The sequence below is a fragment of the Ovis aries genome, chromosome 2 (genome assembly GCF_016772045.2).
Source record: "Ovis aries strain OAR_USU_Benz2616 breed Rambouillet chromosome 2, ARS-UI_Ramb_v3.0, whole genome shotgun sequence".
Classification (NCBI taxonomy): domain Eukaryota; kingdom Metazoa; phylum Chordata; class Mammalia; order Artiodactyla; family Bovidae; genus Ovis; species Ovis aries.
In genome coordinates this window covers 25,646,561-25,671,606 of record NC_056055.1, presented here as the reverse complement: position 1 = coordinate 25,671,606, position 25,046 = coordinate 25,646,561, and the positions used below count along the sequence as shown (strand labels likewise).

The window sequence follows — 25,046 nt, the reverse complement described above, 5'->3', positions numbered from 1 at the left end:
CGCAGCTGAGAAGTCCGAGATTGAAGAGGGGAGGAGGTGGGGGAGGCTGGAGGATGGTGGAGTGGCAGTGACAGCTCCGGGCCCGCCCGGGCTGGGCGGCGCAGGTGCGCTGGGGGCGCGGGGCACACGCGCCCGGCCGCAGGTGCGCGGGGGCGCGGGGCGCGGGGCGCACGGGCGGGCAAATAGCTGACAGCATCGTCACGGCGGCGCAAGGGAGCTCGCGCCCCGCCTACCTGCGGGAGGAGCCCGTATCCGCACAGCCTGCGCTGCCCGGTCCTATTCGAGGCGAGCTCAGAAGCAGCTCTGAGAAGAGTTGTGTTCATCCTCAGGTAACCGAGATTTCTCTTCCTTTGCTGTGGCCTCGCGGCTTCTGCACTGGCACACTGACGGCTTTGGCATTCTTGTCTGCTAGTCCCTTAAAAGGGCTTAACGCTATCTGGGAGGGCGAGTCAGCAATATAAAGATTGGAGTAAAAAACTGCATTTCTGTATCCGTGTCAGAGAGAGTGAGCATCTTGATACTTTTATAAAAATATCCTTTTGAAAACATCTGTGTCTTACACATTATTTGGAATTCCGAAGCAGGAGTTTGTGTTTTAGAAAATTATACAGTGCAGGTGTTTCTATTATGTAGAAGTTGATTTAATGGTTTTACGGGAGTCCTGAAAAGATCTGGTCCAAAGTGAGAGCACCTTAGAGGCTGCTGTTGTGTTTCAGCGTGTTTTCGTACTAGACCGGAGCTCTTCGCGGGCTTGGCTGAGACTTGGCTAAATGTTTTAATTCTCCTTTTAAATAATGCATTTCGTGATGTCTACATGTGTTTCTTCCTGTTTTGTTGTTGTAAGAAGAGAAGATGGGAAAGGCGCCGCACCCCATCTTTAGTTGTAAGATTGTGGTTCCCATAAGATGACAATGACTGCTGACAGCTCCTAGGCTCGCCTGCAAAGCATTGTCGGCTTTTCGCCTGGTGGGAACCTGCTTGAGTCTTCTGTCCTGAAAAATGCTGGTTTCCCCCTTTAAAACTCCAATTCACGTTCTATGGGGGTTTGGGAGACTTTTAAACTAGAAGCTCTGTGAATCATGTTATATCCATTGAATGGTTATCTACATGGCTGTGGTGGAATTCAGTTTCTTCCCACTGTGCAGTGACAAAACTTGCCTTCCTTAGGAATTTATTACATATTTGCCCGCATTATTTTTTGAATGACCCCCTTCCATGTGACAAGCTAGTCCTAGCATAGGAGACCTTTTCTGTTTTAAACTAAAAACTTGAGGAAAAATTTCTTTTTAAGGAAGATTTTCTAGGTAACAGTAAAAGGTTGGAGCATTTACATTCCAGATCAGTCCAAATGTGCTTCTTTTCCAGTGACATTTGGATTCGAGGAGGTGGAGTGGGAGGGAGAGAAAAGGGGAGGATAAAATTAGAATAAATTTAACAAATTTGTGAGGGAATAATACTAATTTTTTTTTTGGTCGTTGCCTGAAATTGCAAATTGTCAACAATTCTATCTTTGGAAATGCAGGAGATCCTATGGGCTGAGATGATAGAAAATCCATAGTTCATTTTATAGAAACAGAAGACACAAAGCAGGGAAGCATTTTCATCCCGTTTAACACATGGCATTTAATTTGGTAATAGGGACTCCAGTGCCCAGTGAACTCAAGAAGGGGGATCGGGAGAGGTGATTGTTGTCTCCACCATTGCACAGAACTGCTGTTCAGTTATCTCTGCAGATGGCAAATGTATATGCACAGCTATTGCAAAAATCTCCAGAATCCTCTCTTGTTACAGCTTTAGTAGAGTTGTTCCAAAGAAGAGACTCAGAAAACACTCAAATTGAATTCCAAGTTGTGGAAGTTCCTTTTCAGCTTGTGGCTAGCAAGTAGCATTGTCAGCAATCAACAGTGCCATCTCACCATGGGAAGAACAGAGAAGACTTTATTCATTTCACGCTGTACATCTCCTAGGAACCACACCTGACTTTATTAGAAATATATTATTTCAGAAGTAAATAGTGTCTCTACACTAATATCTATGTATCTTAGTGAAAAATTAAAACCTTTGAAAACTAACAAGGTTCTCTTATCAAAAAGAGAATATAGCTGTGATAATAAAATCATATGTTCACTTTTCTAATTTTGTGGCCATACTGGATATATATTAGTATATTGGAAATTAACCTATTAATTTAGACAAAATCATTATTTTCCCCCAAGATAAAGGCAATCAGTTTTTGCACAGGAGAATTTCTTTGTTACAAAGAGGAGTGTTTGGCTATCTGGATGAGGAGGTTGGCTGCCAGCTGTTTTAAGTTAAAATGGACTCAGTGCTGACCTGTAACTTTCAATTCAGATGACATGATGCCCCATTCCCACTTATATGGTGAACTGAGTTTGTCTGTTTTGTTTGTCTGTGCATTATCTATTTATCATCCAGCTATCAGCCATCTATTTATCTACTTGGTATGAATGTTTATAATGGACAGATGTCTCTTTAAAGGCAGAACTGATTTCTAGGACACTAATTGGTTTTGGGTATGATTTTTCTAGGAAAATAGCTGCTCTTAAAAGGGGAGGTGATGATTTTCATGTTGTCATGATTGCTAATATTCTTTTACACATTAAATTGATGCATGCATGCACATTTAACATAAAATTATTTCAAAGTATGTTTTAGTTTTTATTTTTATTATGTGGCTTGCAAGTCTGGGTTTGTTGACCAGGTAAGTATATTTTAAAGTATTTGGAACAAATGCCATCTCATCCTCTCTTCCTTTGGTTTGTCATGGGCAAATTCAGGAAAGGAAGATTGCGTGTAGTTCTCTCCTTAGTGCATTAAGTGTCTTCCCATAAATCAGTACCGTCCAATAGAAACAAAGTGTGTGAGCCACATGCATAGTTTAATATGTCCTAGTAGTCATGTTGGAAAAATAAAAATAAACAGGTGAAATTAATTTTAATAATATATATTCTTTAACCCAGTATATTATAAAATGACCATTTAAAGATGTAGTCAATACAAAATACTAATGAGATATTTTATTTTATTTAATTTTTTGGCCAAGTCTTATACTTACAGAGTACTTTGATTCAGATTAGCTATGTTTCCAGATGTCGATAGCCTGCATGGCTAGTGACTGTTGTATTAACCAGCACAAATATAGAATGTTAACCTTTTGGCAAAGCAATTTAAAAACTGAAATATTAGGACCTATTAAATTGAACTGGTTAAACACTATCAAAAATAAATATACAAATGATCTTAAATTGCTATAAGACCTGTGCCCTACCCTTCCTTGCCATTAACTAGTTGTGCAGTCTTGAACCTATTTTTACTACTTTATCAGTAAAACAAGAGGATTGGGTCAAATACTTCCCTTGATTTTATTAAAAATAACCAGTAGATGTGAATTCAGCCCACATGCAGCTTAGAGACCTACTGTAGCAGAAACAAAGGAAGCCGACCTTATGGTGGACATCGCCGTTTTGCACGAGTTTGCTTTGGTCCAGTTCCTGATGACAGATGTCAGCATGTGAGGTCCCATGCCTCATTGGAGGTCATTCCATTTTCATATTTAAATTACTGGACGAGTAGCAGCAAGCCTATTGGAAAATCAATAAATAGTGAGCTAGCATTTAGGTCTTTTTATATTATCCTTCACATATCTTCAATGTTGTTATCTCTTTGTTTCAACACCATTAAATAAAGTTTGGTTAATTGTAATACTTTATGATTGACTGATCCATGAGCAGTGACTTCTGTTTTGGGGTAGGGGTGTTGAAAATTTTTAATTAATTTTTATTGAAGTAGAGTTGCTTTAAAATGTTGTTAGCTCCTACTGCACAGCAAAACAAATCATCTATATGTATACATATATCCCCTCTTTTTTGGATTTCCTCCCCATTTAGGTTACCACAGAGCACTAAGTAGAGTTTCCTGAACTATTATATATAGTAGGTTCTCATTAGGTATCTTTTATACATAGTATCAACAGTGTATATACATGACAATCCCAATCTCCCAATTTATCCCCTCTCCATTTCTCTCCTCGTGTTGTACGTTTGTTCTCTGTGTCTATGTCTCTATTTCTGTTTTGCAAATCATCTTCCATTTTTCTAGACTTCACATATATGCATTAATATATAATATTTGTTTTAGTAGTGACTTCCTGGTAGTTCAGCTGGTAAAGAATCCTCCTGTAATATAGGAGACCCCGGTTTAATTCCTGGTCAGGAAGTTCCCCTGGAGAAGTGATAGACTACCCACTCCAGTACTCTTGGGCTTCCCTGGTGGCTCAGATGGTAAAGAATCTGCCTGTAGTGTGGGAGACTGGAGTTCGATCCCTGGGTTGGGAAGATCTCCTGAAGGAGGGCATGGCAACCCACTCCAGTGTTTCTGCTTAGAGAATCCTAGGGACAGAGGAGCCTGGTGGGCTACAGTCCATGGGGTCGCAAAGAGTCGGACACGACTGAGCAACTAAGCACAGCATAGCACGGAGACTTCTTGACACATCGATATGAATGTCCTTATGAAAAGATGTCAGTTTCTTCCCCCAGTCTCTGGATAGCTTCTGTGATCAATGAGTGCTGGTGGGCATGGGTACAGTTTCTATCATATGACTCTCTGCCTTGGAAAGGATTGTAGGACATTTAAAGAGAACTATGTTTTGTATGAAAGGAGTTTATATGCTATTTTTCTAAAGCTAATGAATGTCTGGAAAGTGAATTTTTTCTGAAAAAATAAGAGAACAGAGGAACTTTGTATTAGGCCTTTCTATAGTAATGAATTTCTCTGTCTCTTTCTCTCCCCTTGCTCCTACCCCCTCAGTTTCTGAAGCTGGGCTCCAGAAAGATCTAGCTACTTATCAGTATTTAGACAGAGAAGCCTTTGCAGGGGTAAACTTTCCTTCCTATGTCCTCTTTACACGCAGATTGTTTTATTGGAGCACCTCTATGATTTTTGAATTTGGACTTTACCTTTGAATAATACTGAGCAAAGAGGAAAAATGATCAGTACCCAGGTCTTTGCATCCAGAGCAAAGCCAGTTCTCTCAGGTCTCTGTCACTTTAAAAAGTGTGGGAGACTGGGGCACAGTGACAGCTCAAAGGCATTTTCCTTTTGGTATGAACTTGAACGCATCTCCCCAAACCCCATACCCAGCTGCCACCCCATCATTACACACACACCTATAAGAGCCGTGGATTATCTCATTGCAGTCTTGAAACAGTCCCCTGAGATTTTAAGAAAGGCCTTTGTGGAATAGTCTCTAACGCTTAAAGATTGTGCTTCTCTTCGGAGGCCCCTTTAGACTTTGTGGGTTCCTGACTACAGAATGGTGGTCAAAAGGGCACCGCAAAATATACATCTGACCTTACTTTTTTTAAGGTTTATGTAAGTGTATATCTATGTAAAGTCTGGGCAAGCTACGTGCAAGTAAAATGAGGCTGGGAATGTTGAATGATAGAAATGACTAGGTGACCTACATTTTTAAAAGAATCTAAAATTTCCAGGATATCATGATAACCATGTGTTTATATATTTTCTATCATACCAGGTGGATTTACAAATGGCACTCTATGTACCTCCTCTTTGTTCTTCCCTTTTTTTTTTAAGTGATAGCTTAAATTCCTCTAAATATACCATCCGTTTCAAGGTGCTCCGTGTTGTTGGAGCCAATATTTAAACATAAAGAATGAAAATGTGGATAGAGAGAATGTTTAATGATCTCAGAGCAGGGAAGAATTTTCTAAGGATGATGCCAAACTGGGATCCTAAAGAGGAAAAGTTTCTTAAATTGGGCTTCACAGAAATTTTAAATTTCTGTCTAGAAAGAAGAAACGATAGCAAAGGATGATTGGCAGCTGAGAATAAAAATGTGGAAAATATTTCAGATGAGGTCTAATTACCTTAGTATGGTAGGTCTCAAATGTTAAGCACCCAAATCACCTGATGAGATAATTACACCTGTGGATCCCCAGAGACTGTGATTCAGTGGGGCCAGAGCAGGTGGAACATGGTCCCAGATGAGCAGGATAGCTCTGGTCTGCTGAGATGAGTTTGAGAATGACCACCTTGACGTAGGATAAATACCATCCTTACAAACGAATAGAAATCTGAGCAGAGTGCAGGAACATGCAGGCCTCAAAGATACAAATTACTTGGAACATGTGAAGAAATCCTCAGTCTCACACAAATCAAATATAATTAAATCAGTCATGAGAAATAGACTTCTTGTTACATGGGGAGGAGCTACAACTTTGATAATACACCCACACTGGGCTATGCCAGGCCAAGGAATTAGCACCATCACACATTACTAGGGCAGTTTGGTGGTAATTTTGAAGAGCAACTGGCAGTCTCTACCAAATTTAAAATGCACATACAGTTTGATCCAGTATTTTTATTTATAGGAGGTTAGTCAACTCAAAAATGTGATGAGAGTTTGTTGAGGAAAAAAGAAAGCAATCAGTGAGAAATTAGTGATAAATGATAGGCCATTTAGTGAGTTCTATGTAGCTGATACGTAGCTCTATGTAGCCAGAGTCTAAACTGTTCCTAAGAGGCAGTGGGGGGAAAGGACAGTATATGTGTAATTTTGCTGAAGGGAGAATACATGCGATCAAGCACATGTTTTTTTAGAAAGTTTCTGCTGGTCTCATGAAACTTCTGCTAACCATGAGAAACAGTCATCACCATGAAGGATGTTATTGCTTTTCTAGATATGAGGAGATATAAGCATTGGGCTCATAAAATCAGCTCCTGAGAATATCTAACTATCTGAAGACTTGTCAGTTTTCCCAAAGCAGAGAGTGCCTCATTTCTGCTCTCTGCCCTGAACTCCTTCAGGAGTGTTGGAGGTCAGCAGCTGCAGCAGCACATGGCTTAATCCTTGTAGAGGTAGATGGCAAGCACCCATGGCAAGGACCAATTTGTGGATGACAATGCAATTACCCAGTTCTATCTTTTAGGACAATTCCAGGTTGCACAGAAGCTGTTCTACTTCTGTTACAGAAATACAAGCCATGTTTTGGGCACAGGGATCTTGCTCTACAACCCTGAGACAGCCAAGGTGACCCAAACCTTAGTTTTAGGATTGGTACTAATTAGGAACTGTAAATATTTATTTTAACACAGCATTGAAAGGCATGTGAGTCCTAAACATTTTGTATCATCTCATTGCCTTCCCTTAAGATCTGTGAAGACCAGAAATATCAGAGTTACTTACTCTTACTCTGACTCCAGTCTCCTGTGTCCTGGCCCTTCATTGGTCAGCTATATCAGGATACTTTTGCCCCTGGCATTAGGGCTAAGTTAAAATATTGATTCAAATATGCATGATGTGAGTATAACCCATGTTATACAAGCAGGTGTTATATTAACCATTGGTATCATTGCTCAGAGGAGGGCATGGCAACCTATTCCAGTATTCTTGCCTGGAGAATCCCTGTGGACAGAGGAGCCTGATGGGCTACAGTCCATGGGGTCACAAAGAGTAGGATATGACTGAGCAACTAAGCACAGCACAAGGTTGCTCAGTGTTCAGCTTTTGATAATGCATCTCTAACTTTATTGGTGAACCAGAAAACATACACAGTCATCCATTATTCGTTGCCTAACATCATTATTGGAGAAGGCAATGGCACCCCACTCCAGTACTCTTGCCTGGGAGATCCCATAGACGGAGGAGCCTGGTAGGCTACAGTCCATGGGGTGGCGAAGAGTAGGACATGACTGACCGACTTCCCTTTCACTTTTCACTTTCATGCATTGGAGAAGGAAGTGGCAACCCACTCTAGTGTTCTTGCCTGGAGAATCCCAGGGACAGGGGAGCCTGGTGGGCTGCCGTCTATGGGGTCACACAGAGCTGGACACAACTAACGCGACTTAGCAGCAGCAACATCATTTTGGGGCTTCCCAGGTGGTTCAGTGGTTAAGAATCTGTCTACCAAGCAGGAGACATGAGTTTGATCCCTTCCTGGGTCAGAAAGATCCCCTGGAAAAGGAAATGGCAACCCACTCCAGTATTCTTGCCTGGAAAATCCCATGGATGGAGGAGCCTGATGGGCTACAGTCCATGGGGTTGCATAAGAGTCAGTTGACTTAGCGATTAAACGCACCATTATTATTATTTTTAAATAAATATGAGATGTTCTGAAATAACTAGATGTTAGTGTAGAAAAACTTCCTCCAACATTTCATAATGCGGAGCTCCTTGTTCACTTGTTTCTAATTTGAATTGGCCACAACTCTTTAAAGGGTTTGCTAAACTTGGGTTGAAATGCAGGTTCTGCTATTTACCAGCTTCGAATCAGTGCACTGTTACCTTAACCACCTAAGGTCTCAGCTCTCTTCTCTGTAAAATGTGGCTGCTGATAACTAAATCAGAGACATGTCAAAGATCAGACTTTCCTGGGACCTCTCAACACTGGCTAGATTGTCAGGACTCCTGGGTCGCTATCTTATCAGCATCGTAATGATTCTTCTCTCTCACTATCTCAGATTTATTCTCTTACAAAGCCTGGCATGAAGCCCATTGTCTCATGGTTGCACTTTGCTTCTGGATAGAATCCTGGCCTTCAGTTTTAGCTTCGCCTAATTTACCTAGTATGCACACTCTCCAGTTGTGCCTAAAATATTTAGAGTTTTAAAGTGCAACTCTAAAATATTGATTTTGTTTTCTTTACAGCTCTGTCTTTAAGCTGGACCTACAGGACTCCCTATTTTGTATCTGGTTAAATCCATGTTTCCTTTTTTCCAGAGCACTTTTTTCTTCTGGTCTTCGACTGAGCTCATTTCTCCACAGACAGTCCTGATTTCTGTAACTGAAGTCAGAGTTTTGCAAGAATAGACCTTGCTTGATATTTTGTTGTTCTGGTTTTGAGATATTTATCTTGGTAATGATTCCAGTGGTCCTGGCCTTGACTGGAAGCCTGCTGAGGGCAGGTAGTACTACATGTTGTCTGATGTTGTTTGTCACTGGATTCTAGACACATCAGTAGCTGTAGCCTTTTACAGCAAATTTTGCTGGCCTGCTTAGTGGCCGGAGAACAGACACAACCATGTATTCATTGATTAATGGTTCTCAGCTCCTGACTGGATGCCCTTGCCTTTTGTCAGTCCATCAATTTCAGACTTCCTGGGTATTCTACTCTCACCAAGGGCGTTCCCTCTGGTTTAGTCTTCTCCCTCACCTTATGCTCAAATGTCATCCAAGTGACTTCATGTTTTCCCTCCACCCCTCTTAAATTCAACACCTGCAACCCCAGGGGATCTCATCAATGCAAGAGGCTTTCCCACTTCCAGAGAACAGTGGAACATCCGCTCCCTGACCACAGCATCCTCATTCTACAGCATCCTTGCTCAATTTCTCCTTGAGCCTCTCCCAGAACTACCATTTATCTTGCTAGTATATTCAGTTTCCTTCCCATTAACATTTAAACATATACATGTGTCTGTATTTAATCAAAACTGGGTAGCATTCAGCCTTTGATTCACAAGCTTTCCTCCAATTTGTGATCAATCTCAGGAAGTGCTTCAGAGCTGCCTGTATCAATGTCTGCATCTCATGTATCAATGTGTGTGTCTCACGCTCACTCTGAGTTTCCCTGGTGGCTCAGACGGTAAAGAATCTGCCCGCAATGCAGGAGACCTGGCTTCAATCCTGAATCTGGAAGATCCCCGGGAGAAGGGAATGGTAATCTACTCTAGTATTATTGCCTAGAGAATTCCATGGCCAGAGAAGCCTAGTGGGCTAAAGCCCATGGGATCACAAATAGACACAACTGAGTGACTAATGCTTCACTCTTCCATGCTCACTCCTCAACCTACAGCAATCCAGTTTCCACCCAGGGTGCTTTAAGAACATCTCTCACTAAGGTCACTGATGGTGTTCGTTGCATCTCAACCAGTGGGTGTTTTCAGTTCCTCGCTGTGCTTCACAGCTCACCACCAGTTCACATAGTCAAGCCCTCTCTTCATTTTTGAAGTCCTCCCTTTCCTCGGCTTCCACAACATGCCCTTCCGTGCAGTTGTTTTTATTTCTACAGTCTGGTCACTCCTCTTAATTCTTTGCATACCCACTGCCTTTTCAAACAGTACATTTTGGGGTCTCCTGAGGTTCTATCGAGGTCCTATACTATTTTCTCTTTGTTCTTACAAGTCATATCATCCACAGACTTGGCTTCAATCCCTGCCACAGCACAGATGACTTCCACGTCTGCATTCTGATTCCTGATGCTGCAGCTGCTCTGGATATATCCTCCACCTGTGCTCTATCTGCTGAAAATCAAACTCATGACTTCCCCCTAAAACCTGGCCTTGGATCTCATCCCATCTCTCCAGTTTCACCACTTGGAAACCTTAGGAGTTTTTCTTGACACTTTATTATCTCTTTGTGTCTTAACCCTTTCATCCACCAGCCATCACTCTTTGCTGTTGATGTCACTAACTGATGGTCATGCCACCCTCCTCCAGTGTTTGGAGGGCTCCAGATATGAAGCATCAAATGTGGAGGACTCTCTCTCTCCAGGGGGCCTGCAAACAGTCTTGGCCTGGCTTTGTTAATACACTGCTGTAGTAGATGGCCATGGATGAGTCCACTCCAGAGACAGAAATGCCCTGCCATTGACATAATGGTATGGTCCACACTAGTCCTCTGTCACCGTAGCCTCAAAGCCATGTCTGAGATCCCACTCAGCCCACCACCAAAGCAAGGGTAATTGCCACAGGTAGTGATGGCCAGGTAGAGATGAAGCCAAGGTCTCTGCTCACGTTGCTCTTGCCTGAGGCGCGTTTCTTGGCCTGTCCTTTCCAGTCTGTTCATTAGAACACAATGAACAGATTCTTATTGTGCACTCTTTATGGGCCAGGCAGTGTTCAAGCACTACAGAGACAGCAGTGTAAGAAACAGAAAAGACCTCTCTTGGAGCTTATAATATAGTGGAAATAAACACAGTTGTATAAAGGCAAATTATATTCAGAAAGGGATGCATGCTGTGGAAGAAAATTAAGCCAAAAGAGGCCTAAGACTGCTGAAATTGAGGCTGTTACTGTCAATCCAGTTGAAGGGTCAAGGAACTTCTCACTGAGAAGGTGACGTGTGAACACAGGCCTACAGAAGGTGGTGGGCGAAAGAGTGGTCCAGGTTGGGGGGACAGCCAGTTCAGAGGCCCGGAGGCAGGAACATGACAGTGTGTCCAAGTTGCAATGGGGAGACAAAAATGGCTGGAATGAAGTGAGCAGGGGGCAGAATGGCAGCGAGTGAGAGTACAGGTTGGGGCAGAACCCTTTACCTTTTACTCTCAGGGAGACAGGGGGACTAGTGGGCTTTAAGCACAGGAATGATGTAATCTAGTGCCTGGGGGAGGCACTGGTTGGAGTGGCTCAAGGCTTGAAGCAAATGACCAAGCTTAGGAGGCTGTGTAGTGATCCAGGTAAGAGGCGATGATTGCCAGGAGATCGTGAGGGCACTAGGGAAGGTGATTTGTGGTTAAGTCTGGATGTGAAGATACCACCGACACACTTTGCTGATGGAATGGGCAAGAGGTCCAAGAGAACATGAGGGGTTTGGGAGGATTCCAAGGGGTTTGTCCTGGACACCCAGAAGGAGACTGTAGGCATTGCTGAGATGATGCAGATTATAAAGGGGGCAGTTTAGGGTGAAAATAGAGAGTTTTTGTGTTTTGCACGTACTCTTTGAGACGTCTCCAAGGCGTCAGAGCAGAGGTGTTCAGGCGAGAGAGGGAGACATATGATTCTGCAGTGTGAGTCTGCAGCTTAAGAAAGAAGCCTAGCCTTGCTGCTGGTTGTTGTTGCTGCTGGCACATGGATGACATCTAAAGACGTGAAACCCAGCAACACTGTTGAGGGGGTGAGCACAGCGGGGGTGGGGGTGGCAGGGAACAAGGGTGGAGGTGTGAGCTTGTCTTGCAAGCCTATGTGCTCAGCTGTGTCTGACTCTTTGTAACCCCATGGACTGTAGCCTGCCAGGCTTCCCTGTCCATGGGAGTTTTCAGGTAAGAATACTGGTGTGCGTTGCTCTTTCTTCTTCCAGGGGATCTTCCTGATCTAGGGATCGAACCACATCTCTTGCGGCTTCTGAATTACAGGTGGATTTTTTACACGCTAAGCCTTTGGGAGCTTGTCTAACTGGCAAATTAATTAGGAGTGATGGCACTGACCCACCTCCCCTGCCACCATCCTGGCCCCAGCTGGACCTCACCACAGTAACAGCTGCCTCTTCCCACCCACACATTCCCTGCCCGTTACCTTGCTGGGCTCCATCTACTTTTCTCCACCCCTTCTTCCATGCTAGAATCCTCCTTTTTTCCTAGAACATATGCTAGCATCTGTGTTTGTCCCTTCCCTCAACCAGGGAAGTTCTCCCAGATATTCAGAATTCACACCATCATTGTTCTCAAATCTTTGTTCCAATAACAACTTTCCAGGGAGCCTTTCTCTGGCTTCTGGCCACCTCTCATGTCCACTGTACATCCTCAAAATAAAACTGAAAGATACTGCATTGACGTGTCCTTATCAAATGTACCCATACCCATGGAAACCCTTCATTTGGAAGACTTAAAATGACAAAAACATTTCTTTTCAAGTTTGTGATCATACAAGTAAGAGAGCTTTTAAGGGACACATTTGCATTGCATTTGGCAAAATCATGTATAAAAATGTTTCCACTGTTAAATCTCTTTTCAAAATGCCCTCTCCATAGGACATTTGTTTTTCTAAAGTAGGTACTGATCCCTCTCTTATGTTTTAAAATGTCACCTTTCTATTACAGGGATGGAGAAAATGTGCTTATTTTTGGAAAATACCTGCTATATGTCGTATTGCTAAAAGCTGCCTGCCACCCAGAAAATGGTTATGAATATAGAACAGTTGCTTTTTGTGTAATAGAAAAACACTCAATTTGCCTTTTATTTCTGCAACACATATATTTGCTACAAGATGACTAGTGAACCATCCTGTGGTTAAAAAAAAATTTCATCCTGGCTCACCATCTTCACCATGAAATATTGTAAAGGTCTTATTCTTACATATTAAGAAATAAAGTACCCAGAAGCTCCTTTTTGGCTTCAGCTTCTTTGCTGCAAGAACTGACTGATGAACAGTGCAATAAATTCATTCACCTCTGCTTCTGTCTCTATAATGTCACCCTAGATCCTCATGTAATTTTTTTTATTTCTCTTGACATTGCCAGCCTATGAGCAGTTACTCTTACGTAGATTTTTTCAAACCTTGATTTTGTTTCTTTAAAGAGTTCATTGATCTTCTCTCATGCAATTTTCCTTGGTCAGCTCACAAAAAACGTATTTCAACAGCAGGTAATCAACATGCGCTAAGTGTTTCTGATATGTCCAGCATTGGGTTAAATAAGATTATGTGCTGCTGGGTGAATCCCACAGGGATCCTGCCTTTATGATACTGATATTGGAAGGAGAGGAAGAGAGAGAACACAAAATAGTAAATACTGAAAGAAGGATGGTACTGCTGCATGTGAGTTCATACTTCCAACTTTTTGCGATCCCTTGGACTATAGCCCACTGACTCCTCTGTCCATAGGATTCTCCAGGCGAGGATCCTGGAGTGGGTTGCTGTTTCCTCCTCCACAGGAATCTTTCTGACTCAGGGTTCAAACTTGGGTCCCCTGACTCTCCTGCACTGGCAGGCAGATTCTTTACAATAGCACCACCTGGGAAGCCCTGTGAAAGAAAAATATATGTACTAAAGTATCTTATTATTGAAAGAGAATCATTCTAATAAATAATAGATGTGCTGAAGTATGTTTGAAATGTTTCTACCTTGCTCTGTTCAGTAAACACGTCCCCCGTGAAACTTCTAATACTGGTTCTTGATACCTTTGTAATTGTTTTCTAATTATCTTCCTACAGGACTCTGAGAAAGGACTGCATTTTAGTTTGTTATTAAGCATTTTGGTGTATTATTTTATATATTATAGCTGGAAAATAAGTATTTTTCCAATGACTTGTGACATTTTGCCTTTCAATATTAAAAAGATTCTAACCATTTAAAAAATCAAGTGTAAATTTTGTAGCATATTGGTTTAAGTATACTGTGTTAAACTTTGCTTAAAAAGTATAATTTGTTCAAGTGGTGCAGCCCAATAGATAAATACTCTGAGCCAATCTATAATTGTGTATTTTCTAGTAGAGCTTCCCAGGTGGCACTAGTGGTTAAAAAAAAAACAACCCACCTGCCAATGCAAGAGACTTAAGACACTTAGTTTCAATCCCTGCAGTGGGAAGATCCCCTGGAAACCGGCACAGCAACCCACTCCAATATTGTTGCCTGGAGAATTCCATGGACAAAGGAGCTTGGTAGGCTACAGTCCACTGGGTTGAAAAGAGTCAGACACAAGTGAAGTGACTTAGCACACATGCATTTTCTCGTAACCACATCTAAAAAAGTAAAGACCCAATTGAAGTTAATTAAATAATATATTTTATTTTACCCAATGTATATGAAATATCATTTCAACTTGGAATCAGTGTCAAAATTATGAATGAGATATTTAACACTTTTTTTTAATGTGTGTTCAAAATCCAGGGCAGAACATCTCAGTTCAGTCTAGTTGAATTTCAAGTGGCAAGTGACTGCTATATTGGACAGTGCAGTCCTGTGGGCTTAGTTTTAAATGCAGTGGCTAATAGTAATGTGTAACAGGAGCGCTGATACAGTATAAAATTAGGGCCTAGAAGTAGCTGTAGATTTCATATGGTCTCAAGAAATTAGCTGGAGAAGGAAATGGAAACCTACTCCAGTATTCTTGCCTGGAGAATCCCAGGGACAGAGGAGCCAGGTGGGCTGCCATTTATGGGGTCGCACAGAGTTGGCCACAACTGATGCAACTTAGCAGCAGCAGCAGCAGCAGCAAGAAATTAGATATTTTTGGGGGGCCTTGTGATATCAGATTAGATTCTTATTGCTTTTAATTTGTAACGTGGATGACAAAGGAGAAGGACTATCTGCTGTGCCAATGCCACTTGTACTATGGGTGCAATTTTTAATTTATAGTTTTATTTTTGCTAAAAATATTTTTTCTTATATATTTTTATCATGAATTTTTATCATATAATTTACCATTGCAATTGCATTTAGTGGCATTTAATACACGTACATTGTTGTATAACCATCCATCTCCAGAACTATTCATCTTGCAAAACTGAAACTCTGTTCCCATTAACAATTATTCCCCATTCTTCCCTCCCCGCAAGCCCTGGTAGACCACCATTCTATTTTCTGTCTCAATAAACTTGACTGTTCTAGGGATGTTTTATGTAAGTGGAGTCATATGATATTTGTTCTTCCGTGACTGGCTTATTTCACTTCACATGATTCATCCATGTTGTAGCACATACCAGAATTTTCTTCCTTTTAGGCTACATAATGCTCCATTTGTATATGTGCTATTTTGTTTATCCATTCATCTGTTGATGGATATTTAGGTTGCTATGGTTGTCGTGAATAATGCTGCTAGGAACTAGAAACATGAGTACACAAATATCTTTTCAACTGTTTGAATAATATATAATAATATATGTTTAAATTATTTTGAGTATATATGCAGAAGCAGATTGCTGGATTACATGGTAACTGTTGAATTTTGCATTGTTTTACAGTCCTACTAGAAGGGTTCTGACTTCTCCACATCTTCCTTAACACTTGTTATTTTCTGTTTTGTTTGTTTTTTTTTTGCCTTGATTTTTGATAGTAGCCATGCTGGGTGGGTGTGAGGTGATTTCTCATTGTGGTTTTGATCTTCATTTCCCTGATACTGTGTGATGTTAAGCATCCTTTCATGTGCTTATTGGCCATTTGTATATTATTTAGAGAATGTTTATTCAAGTTCTTTATCCATTTTTAGTTGTTTTTTCTTTTTGTTATTCAGTTGTGTTTCCTGTGTATTCTGGACATTAGATTCTTACCAGATATATGATAGCTGGTACATATATCTGGTATGATATATGATATCTGGTATACCAGATATGTGATTTATACATGATATATATATGATATATATATGATATCTGGTACACCAGATACATGATATCTTCCTCAGTGTAGGTTCTCTTTTAACTTTCCTGACAGTGTCATTTGTTGCACAAAAGTTTCTAATTTTGATCAAGTCCAATTTATCTATTCATGTGATGCCACAAGGGGCCCCAAAGAGCCAAACAATCTTGAGAAAGAACAAAGTTCAAGGCTTCATACTTACAGATTTCAAAATTTATTATAAAGGTGCAGTAGACCAATTGTGTGGTACTGGCATAGGAATAGACACGTAAACCATGGAATAGAACTGAGAGTCCAGAAATAAACCTAATTTACACTTGTAATTAATTGAAATTTGATAAGGGGTCAAGATCATTCATAACAAATAGTTTCAGGATACTGGATATCCATAGATATAGGAATGAAGTTGGAGTCCATCACACTATATTCAAAAATTAACTCAAAATGGAGCAATGGCCTTAATATAAAAAGTAAAGCTACAAAACTCTTAGAAGAAAATGTAGAGGTATGTCTTCATCATGGCAATGGATTCTTAGCTAAAACACCAAAAGCATGAGTAATAAACTAGTTCGTGATTGGGTGAAGGGATTTTTTTTTTAATCCACTTGCCAATTTTGTAAACTTTCATTTGACTAAAAATAGAAATCTACCTAACCAAGTACATATACAAAGAGCCATGTTCCAATAAGTAGACAGACAGTGAAGGGAAGACATCAGGCTACAGAGTCGCACCTTAAGCCATCACTCCTGATATTGAGCACTTTCTTCTCCTTGCTGGTGGAGTTTCTGCCCTCCAGTTGTCTTCATCTTTTGGTGTTAGTTTCCCTGCAAGGTTATCATACTGCATTGGTCATTCAGGATCAAACTTGGTAGCTGATCCTTTGACCAGGACAATGGTACAATCTATTATTCACATGGTATGCCTTTTTATTTCTCTTACCCACATGGAAAAGCCATAAAGCTGAAAATGCCCCAAACATAGTCAGGCTCTTATAAGTCTGAAAAGTGTAACTAAGTGCATTTTATTTGGCTGTTTGGATTCCTAGCCATCCTATTTTTCCCGAATGAAATAGTTTTAGACAGACATCCATGAATCTTATTTCTGTGCCTAAGCTGTGGGCTTATTTGGCTCTCAGTAACAAAACTCTTAAAGAATAATTTACTCTATCCTTTCCATTCCAAGAAATGTCCCAACTTTTCTCCACTTATTTCACTGTTGCTGTTATCACAAGTCTTGTGATGAGTGCCTAAGGAACCCCGCTCCCCCACCAACATCCCCGTATACGACCCCGTATATGGAATGGGAGCTTCACTACCCGAGTGCCGATGTATCACCTGCTTTAGCACCTGCAGAAATGTTGCCAGGGTGGGTGTCTTCACAACACTAAGAAACAAGAGGACTCAAAAAGGATTCTGCTTCCTTGGATAAAGGTGAGCCAGAGATGTTTAACTCTTCCTTATGATCAGGCAGCTATTTCTCACTAACAAATCTTTCATTTTTTATGTTCAGCTAAGAAGGTACATGAAATGAATTCTTAATTAAGTTGAAATTCTAAAAATTTTTTAAAGTACACTCTCACCTAGAGAAGGTATGCTCTATTGAGAAGATATCCTTATTTATGTTGTAATATCAATAACAATCCTTCAGTTCATTCGCTGAGTCGAACACGCAGGACTGATCTCCTTTAGGATGGACTCTTTGGATCTCCTTGCAGTCCAAGAGACTCTCAAGAGTCTTCTCCAACACCACAGTTCAAAAGCATCAATTCTTCGGCACTCAGCTTTCTTTATAGTTCAACTCTCACATCCATACATGACCACAGGAAAAACTATAGCCTTCACTAGATGGACCTTTGTTGGCAAAATAATGTCTCTGCTTTTTAATATGCTGTCTAGGTTGGTCATAACTTTCCTTCCAAAGAATGTCTTTTAATTTCATGGCTGCAGTCACCATCTCCAGTGATTTTGGAGCCCAGAAAAATAGAGTCAGCCACTGTTTCCACTGTTTCCCCATCTATTTGCCATGAAGTGATGGGACCAGATGCCATGATCTTAGTTTTCTGAATGTTGAGCCTTAAGCCAACATTTTCCACTATCCTCTTTCACTTTCATCAAGAGGCTACTTAGTTCTTCTTCACCTTCTGCCATAAGGGTGGTGTCATCTGCATATGAGGTTATTGATATTTCTTCCAGCAATCTTGATTCTAGCCTGTGCTTCTTTCAGCCCAGTGTTTCTCATGATGTACTCTGCATAGAAGTTAAATAAGCAGGGTGACAATATACAGCCTTGACATACTCCTTTTCCTGTTTGGAACCAGTTACTTTTACTTAAATGACCCATTTACTTTTTATTACTAGTAGTTTTAAATATAAGCTCTTAAGTACCAACTTTAAATATGAAATTTGCCTAAAGTTAAAGTTTAAATATTGTAATAAAGACATATCTATTCAAGGAGAAAGCATTTTGGAAAACCAAGGCAAAAATTGATCTGAGACAGCTTGTATAAACTTCAAGAAATGTAGGTGCCCTTGATCTCAGACTGTTCATGGGACATCTTTGGCAGGATAGTACACTAAATTGTCTGGCTTTTCCAAATACTGACAGCTGAATTCTTGTAATCTATGATTTTTCTCTGGATTCGATTATATGTTTTTTTGAAGCAGGCTTAATTCAGGGTATACTGTAGATAAAGATGGTAGTTTTACATGAGATGTTTCTTCTTTTTTAAAAAATTTTATTCACATGAATCCAACATGTCTTCCAAAGGATCCATGAATGGGCACCTCTTGTGACTCGGAATCAAAGTCTATTTTTCCTACAGTCCTGGACCCTGTAGGCTGAGAATAAGCCTCTGATACTTCTTCACCCAGTTATAGTGTGGAGGAGGTTCCCCCACATGTCCAGTGATTCTCCAGACACCAGGTGGATGTCCATTTGACTCAGTTCTGACACTATCACCCATAGAGAGCATCAGACTCCACAGGATAACCTACAAGACTGACCTCTGCTTCAGATGCCAACTGCAAGTCTAGGTTGTTACCTGTGCTTCTGACTGACTGGTTATAAATTAGAGGTTCCCAGTAGCCCCTCCTTAGGTTTGTTTAATCTGCTAGAGTGGCTCCCAGAACTCAGAAAAACATTTTACTGACTAGGTTACTGGTTTATGATAAAAGGAACAGCCAGATAAAAGAGCTGTTTAGGAAAATACGGGGAAAGGTGACAAGTTTCATTCCCTCTCCAGGTTCACAATTCTCCCCATGGCTCCATGTGTTAACCAACTGGAAGCTCTCCTAATCCTGTCCTTTTGAGTTTTTGCAGAGCCTTCATTACAGAGGTGTGATTGATTAAATAGTTGGCCATTGGCGATTGATTCAACCTACAGGCTTCCCCCACCCCTTCCCTTCTCCTTCCTAGAGATGTGAGGTGGGGCTGAAATTTCCAGCCCTCTGTTCTTGGTTGTTTGGTTATCCTGGCAACCAAACTCTAGTCTTAGGTCCTTTCCAAAAGTCACCTTATTAGCATCAACCCAGTTGATGGAAACGGGCTTTTTATGAATAATAAAACACTCATTACATCTTTATGGTTCTGAAGTGTTTTTAGGAACTAAGGACAATAGGCCAAATACTGTAATAAAAGATGCCCTCACTGCTCTTACCTCTCAGGAAATTTCAAGAGTTTGGGAAGCTGTGAGCTAAGAACTATAGATAAAGACCAAACATGTATTTCTTATAAACCAAAATTTTGCACCTCTGACTTGACTGTCAGTATTTAAAATGTCCCATTAAATTTTTTTTTATTATAAAACACACATTTATATTTTATGACACTTTGCAATGGAAAGGATACCCTATTTTCTTGATTCTTTCCTTCATTTTCTGTTTATAAGCTTTTTAGAAGTATAGGAGACGGTAGATATAGATTAGTCTAAACAAGTTCAAGAAAAGCTGAAAGTTGTCTGTAAAGTCATTCCAGATAGCCTTCCTATTCAGGGACTAGGCTGCTGGTGAACAGATCTGTGCATCAAGAGAACCCAGTTTAGCTGCCTCTCCAGCCAGTATGATTCTTCTGTATATCAGTGGTCAACAAGCGACCAATAGACATTTGGTGAAACCAACCATGTGAAAGAGAAGGACCACAGTGAAGAAATGGAACCAGAAGTATCTCAGTTCAGTTGCTCAGTTGTGTCCGACTGTTTGTGACCCCATGAACTGCAGCACGCCAGGCCTCCCTGTCCATCACCAACTTCCAGAGTGCACCCAAACCCATGTCCATTGAGTCGGAGATGCCATCCAACCATCTCATCCTCTGTCATCACCTTTTCCTCCTGCCCTCAATCTTTCCCAGTATCAGAGTCTTTTCAAATGAGTCAACTCTTTCCATCCAGTGGCCAAAGTATTGGAGTTTCAGCTTCAACATCAGTCCTTCCAATGAACACTTAAGACTGATCTCCTTTAGGATGGACTGGTTGGATCTCTTTGCAGTCCAAGAGACTCTCAAGAGTCTTCTCCAACACCACAGTTCAAAAGCATCAGTTCTTTGGCACTCAGCTTTCTTCACAGTCCAACTCTCACATCCATACATGATCACTGGAAAAGCCATAGCCTTGACTAGATGGACCTTTGTTGGCAAAGGAGTGTCTCTGCTTTTGAATATGCTATCTAGATTGGTCATAACTTTCCTTCCAATGAGTAAGCATCTTTTAATTTCATCGCTGCAATCTCAGATAAGAACAATAGCAACAAATCTCAATTAATAGTCTTACTGAAATTCTGCCTGGTATCACCTTTCCTGATAACAAAATGCTTCTTTGAGAAAGAAAAAAATCAGAGTACAAGAAAGTTTATCTACAACATAAAGGAAAAGATTTTAGAGAAATGAAGAACAGGTACACTTGGTTCATCATCTAACAGAAGTTTCAGAAAGAGAAAAAAGATACAACCATTAAGAAGATGTAATTTTAAAAAGCAAATGAAAAATTTCCCAAGTTGCCAAAAGGGTTAAGTTGTTAACCAGCTACATGCTGCACACCATCTCCCCCCATCCCCACCACCCTCCCACCCTGGGAAAAAGTCACCACAATTAAAAAGCAGTTCTAGATATATCCTGAAATGTCATAACTCCCAGAATAAAGAGAATACCCTAACCCTGCCAAGAGAAGGGGAAAACACAACTTTCCTACAAAGGAAAGAATATCATACTGGCTTTGAATTTTGTGTCAGCAACCCCGGATGATAAAGTTAAATGATTTTTAAAGTCTGTAAAGAAAAAAGAATTTGAATTTAATTTGGCTACAGAATTCTATCAATCAAGTAAAAGAGTGTGAGCTCAGAAATTTTAATGTCATCTAAAAGAAATTATCAGTAATGTTTATACCAAAGTATAAAATAAATCCTAAGAAGGTGATAAATTAAAATACAAAAGTTATATTATTGATAGTTAGGCAAAAAACAAGCAAAAAGCTGGAAAAGTAAGACCCCAGTGTTTCTGACACAGAAAATTATGCAATCAGCAGTTTGGTGAAAATGACCTTTCTCTCTTAGTGGGTCCAACTTTGTCTACTTCCTTAGTAAAAAATCTTTACAAAGTCCTTTTAATGCTGTTTATTAATAGCATTTAGAAACAACCTGCAGAAGAACCACAGCAGACAATATAAGTTTTGGAACAAATTGTAAATATAACTGGAAAATTTAAATACTGATATGTGCTTTAAAAATAGAGCATAAGTGATACAATTAGGCAATAAAGGAAGATAATAGTGCTAATTTTACAGAGAGAGAGCGAGAGAGAGATGGTCCAAAAATCAGTAACTCAGGACATTAAGATGTATTATTCAAGTAATGAATGCATTATTTAAAATTTAAAGGTGAACACCAGGGAATAATTGAGCTTCCATTCTTAGAGACTAGAGCTGCTGAAGGAAGGGGTCTAGGAGTAGATAAGAGTATTTTATAATATTTTTATTTTTCTTTAACCAAGTACATGCACTGTATCATTTTTCCTTTGTTTGTTTTTAAAGTTTTTAAGCTGAGATAGCAGGAGCAGTTGGGATTGGCCTGGTCAGGTTTAACCGGGGCTTCCTCTGCCGTCACCTGCCCTTCCTTCTCTCCTTGAAGAATAACTTGCTGTGTGTGCATCCTGGATCCCAGCGGCTCTTGTTTTCTTTCAGATTTGTTCCATCGGATACCCAGCAGCAGACTCATATAGATATTCTTCCACACTTGTCTAACCCTTACCTTAGCCTCTGCCAATTATCCCTCTCCTTCCCTTAATCCCTGAATTTCCTTAAATAGAGTCTGTACTTCTTTTCTTTCCGACCACCTCATCAATTCCCATCACTGTCATGCCCACTGCCGAGTGACTTTCACTCCCCTACACCACTTACCTGAAACTTTGCTGGTCTTCATCTCCTTCTGTGTGGCTGAACCACACTGAGTCCTTGTTGGCAGCTCCATCATAGTTCTCAGTCCTACCCCTTTCCTTCTCTGTATAACTGAAAATGAAAGTGTGAGCTGCTCAGTCGTGTCTGACTCTGTGACCCCATGGACTGTAGCCTACCAGGTTCTCCTGTTCATGGGATTCTCCAGGCAAGAATATTGCAGTGGGTAGCCATTCCCTTCTCCAGGTAATCTTCCTGACCCTTCTGCCTAATTCACAAGGAATACTCACAAGTGGAATATGTTTCCTATCAACTTTTACCCTAGCCTACACCTGACATGAAAAGTGGAATGAATGCCTTTGCTGGCACAGATGGTCATGAGACACCCACCCACCTCTCTGCCACAGACACACCAACCAATCTCCAGGAGGAAAAACCACTGGTTCCCAATGGGTGCATACATGCTTCTCACTTGGTCATCAGATTCTATATTTCACATTGGCCCCTTTAAACTCCCCTGTAGCCCTTTCAACAGGGTGGAGTGCTGCTATGAGTGCTTCTGGATTGCCGTCTGCCTCATCCACCCCATATGTAAGTTACCTTCAATAAACTTCATAATTGTACTTCATGGAGTTACCTGCTTCATTTCTTAATCTCAAAGTTCCTTCTCAGTTTGAGGAATATTACTCAATATCCACATCTTTTGGCTTTTTGGCCATGAGGCATGTAGGATCTTAACTTCCTGACCAGGGATCAAACCAGCAACCCCTGCATTAGAAGGCGAAGTCATAACCATTGAACCACCAAGGAACTCCCGCTGTGATAAATTTAAACGAATGAAATCATTCAGAATAATCTGTATAACCATCTTATAACAGTATGGTGTTAACATCTTTGTAACCACTACCCAATGAAAATATGCAACATTTCTAGCTCTCAGCAGGCTGCTTAGCAGATCTCAACTGTCAGATTCGACCGTGTTGTTGCATGTATTATTCTTTGTTCTTTTCATAGCTTTTTCTTATTATATGGATAAATTCACTATATTGCTTTTTATAGTATAAATATTCCATTCTTTGCTTGTCATTTCTACTGTGAAGATATGTGTTATTTCCATCATCTGGCTGTTGCAAATAAAGCTGAGCCTATTAACTGTAGAATATTCACTGAATCAGTTTCAGAATCAGTAGACAATGTCATCACATACAGTGGAGTGTTATCCTATGCAGTCTTTTTTAAAATTATAGCATTGTTGAGATATAATTCATCCAACTGAAGTATGCAACTTAGTAGCTTTTAGTATATTCACAGGGTTGTCCAATCATTGCTACAGTAAGTTTTAGAACATTTCATCACTCAAAAGGAAACTGTCCAGTCACTTCCCAGTTTCCCCCAACATCCACCTCACTCCATCCTTAGGCAATTACAAATATCCTTTCTGTGTCTATAGATCTGCACTTCTGCATACTTCATATAAATAGACAATATGTGTGGTCTTTTGTTTTTGGCTTCTTTCATTTAGCATCATGTTTTCAAGGTTCATCCTTGCTAGAGCACCTTTCAATACTTCATATCATTTTATTGCTAAATAATACTTCATTGTATGGATATACCATATTTTTACTTATGCTTTCATTAGATGGTGACCATCTGGATTTTTTCTTGCTTTTTGACTACTATGAGTAATTTTGCTAAGAAATTCACGTACAATTGTTTGTGTGGCTGTGTTTTCATTTCTCATGGGTGTAGGGTTAGGGAAATCACTGGGTCTTATGGTAATTCTGTTTACTTTTTTAAGGAAGTGATGGATTGCTTTCCAAAGCAGTTATACTACTTTACATTCAGATCAGCAAAGCCCAGTGGTTCCAGTTTCCCTACAACACTGTCAACATTTGCTATTTTCTGTTTTTTTTTTTTTTTAATTTTGAATTTTGTTAAAGTCTTCCAAGTGTTTGTGAAGTGCTTTACCTGTGGTTTTGATTTGCATTTCCCATCACTTCATGGCAAATAGAAGGGGAAAATGTGGAAGCAGTGACAGATTTTATTTGGGGGGGCTCTAAAATCACTGTGGATTTGACTGAAGACATGAAATTAAATTACCTTGGAAGGTAAGCTGTGACAGACCTAGATAGTGTATTAAAAAGCAGAGACAATCATTTTACCATCAAAGGTTCATATAGTCAAAGCTATGGTTTTTCCAGTAGTCATGTACAGATGTAAGAGTTGGACCGTAAAGAAAGCTGAGTGCCGAAGAATTGATGCTTTCGAACTGTGGTTCTGGAGAAGACTCTTGAGAGTCCCTTGGACAGCAAGGAGATCAAATCAGTCAATCCTAAAGGAAATCAACCCTGAATATTCATTGGAAGGACTGATGCTGAAGCTGAAGCCATCTGAATACTTTAGCCATCTGATGCAAAAAGTCAGAGCCAACTCATTGGAAAAGACCCTGATGCTGGGAAAAATTGAAGGCAGGGGAAGAGAAGAGGATGCGAGAGGGTGAGACGTTTAGGTATATCACTGACTCAGTGGACATGCATTTGAGCAAACTCAGGGAGATAGTGAAGGACAAGGAATCCTAGCATGCTGCAGTCCATGTGGTCACAAAGAGTCAGACATGACTTTCAA

General features: G+C 40.4%; 1 protein-coding gene across 1 annotated transcript in view; it reads left to right on the top strand.

Annotated features, from left to right (window-relative positions):
* The first annotated feature begins 282 nt into the window (after positions 1 to 282).
* Positions 283 to 25,046, top strand: part of DIRAS2 (DIRAS family GTPase 2) — a 33,370-nt gene continuing 8,606 nt past the window's right edge. Inside the window, exon 1 of the mRNA XM_004004063.5 lies at positions 283 to 329. The gene's annotated coding sequence lies outside the window, so the exon portion shown is untranslated. The remainder of the gene's footprint in view (positions 330 to 25,046) is intronic.